A 2,477-nucleotide genomic window follows, 5' to 3' on the forward strand; every position below is an offset into this window, starting at 1 on the left:
TGAAACACTGTCTTCCTTTGGCTTCTATAAGATGTTCTTGGTTCTCCTTCTACCTGCAGGATACTTCTTCTCAGTCCCCATTATTGATAAACTACCAGTTTGTGTATGTTTATATTCTGAAAGATGTAGGGATTCTGTCTTCAAATCTGTTAACTGTCATCTACACTTCCCTCCAAGTTACATTGGCTTTGCATTTGAATTATATCTGGAACATGGCTAAAATAAGATTTCCACTGCTGCCAGCTTAGTCCACATCACCATAATATCACCTCTTTACAAGGGAAACAGTCTCCTAAGAAGTGGCAAACCTGCCATTTTTGCCACCTATGGTCTGTTCTCTACCCAGAAGCCAGGACTCTTCTTTTAAAATATAAATCAAATCTTGTTACTCTTCTGCTCAAAATTCAGTATGAGCTCCTTCCTCCTATTTTTATCTAGAATAAAACTGAAAATTTCAACAGGATCATTCTGCTTTACCTTTCTGTCTTAAAAGTATGATTTCCCTGCCTTACTGCCCTAATCCATTCCTGCTGCTATAAAAAAAAAAAAAAATCACAGTGATAATATATAAATAATAGAAATTTACTTCTGAAAGTTCTACAGGTTGAGAAGTCAAAGGTCAAAATGCCCACTGATTCAGTGTCTGGTGAGGGTTTGCTCTCTGCCTCCAAGTTGGCAACTTTATTGTGCATCTCTGGGAGAGGATGAATGCAGTGTCTTCACATGGCAGAAGAGCAGAAAGACAAAAAGGAACTCAGACAATCCCTTCAACCTGTCTTATGAAACCAGTAATCCCATTAATGATGGTGGAATTCTCACAACTTAATCACTGCCCACAAGGCCTAACCTCAATATGATCACATTGGTTACTAGGTTCCAACATATGAACCAAATATGGAGGGACACACACATTCAAATGACAGCATTCTCTATTTTCATCCACCTTATTTTTTTTTACAGTAAGCATTTTTTATTAAAACATTTACTTGTTCATTATTGCTTTTTCTGTTTAGATTATAAGCCTCATGATAGCAGGAATTTGTTTTATTCTCTTCTCTTTCCCCAGAATCTAGAACAGTGCTGGTCACTTAGCAACTAGTTAATAAATATCTGAAATTGAATGAACCTCCATCTCTGAATATAATATCAGCCCCATATGTCTTGCTTACTGCCATAGGCTTTCTCCAAAAGTCATTTAGATTTTGAGTACTTTTTCTATTTCCTAGTATCATAAACACACACATAAACACAATAAGCAGAGGCGTTTCAAGATGGCAGCCTAGAGGGTGGCTGCATTTCATGTTGCTCCAGGACTCAGGATTCAAAAGAGGAGATATTGAGAGACTTGGGACCAACTCAAAGCAGCTGGGTGAGTCTCTCCCGTTGGGGAGGCATCCTGGTTGTGGCAGTAGTCCCAGAACACAGGGAACTTTGTGAAGGAGAGCTGCCGGCGAGACACCCCTCCCCCCGGCTGGAGCAGTGAACTCAGACAACTGGGAGCGTAGTAGAGGAGGCTGCTAAGCACAGCGCTGGGACTCGGAGCAACCACTGGGGCTCTGGCGGCTGCCCAGGGGACTAGCAGCGAGGAGAGCTCTATGTACTCAGAGCGACCGCTCCTAAACACTCCTGCCCTGAGGAGGAGGAGGAGGAGTGTGGCCACTTCGATTCGGAGTGACTACACCAGAGCTACAGGCGGTTGCCAGAGGAGAAGCGGCGCGGCGAGCTGTTTGGACTCAGATCACTTCTGAACAACGGGGCCTGCCCGGAGGAGGAGGAGGAGGAGGAGGAGGAGCGCAGAGGGTCGTTTGGACTGGCAGTGACTGCATTAGAGCTCCAGGCGGCTGCTTAGAGGAAGAGGTGAGTGGTGAGTTGTTTGGACTTAAAGTGACCGCTCCTGAACACAGGGGGACTGCCTGGAGGAGGAGCGCAGTGGGTGCTTGGTCTCGAGTGGCTGCATCAGAGCTCCGGGCGGCTGCCCAGAGGAGGTGTGCAGCGGGTCACGTGGATTCAGAGCCACTCAGAGCAACTGCTCCTGAACACCCGGGGGGTTACCTGGAGGAGGAGGAGGAGAAATGGGGAGGGTCACTTCCACTCGGAGTGATTGCCCAGGGCTACAGGTGGTTGGTGGGAGGAGGAGGCACGTAGTGAGTTGCTTGGACTCCTAGTGACCGCACCAGAACACCGGGAGGCTGGCTGGAGGAAGAGGCGTGCGGCGGGTCTCCGGGACGCAGAGCGATTGTATGGGGCCCCAGGTGGCTGCTCAGAGGAGGGGCTGCATAGCCAGGCGATTAGGTGCAGGGTCCCAGGATCTAGGAGGCTTCTTGGTGGAAGAGCCACACAGAGACAAACTTAGGGCAGAGCGAAGGTTCCAGGACTGCGGGCAGATTCTCTGAGGAGTGGCAGCCGAAGGAGATTCACCTGCGAAGGGTGAGGCTCCCCAGGCCCAGGAAGTAGGGCCGGGCCCCTGGGAACTTTGC

Source organism: Sciurus vulgaris (genome assembly GCF_902686455.1).
Source record: "Sciurus vulgaris genome assembly, chromosome: 4".
Lineage (NCBI taxonomy): Eukaryota > Metazoa > Chordata > Mammalia > Rodentia > Sciuridae > Sciurus > Sciurus vulgaris.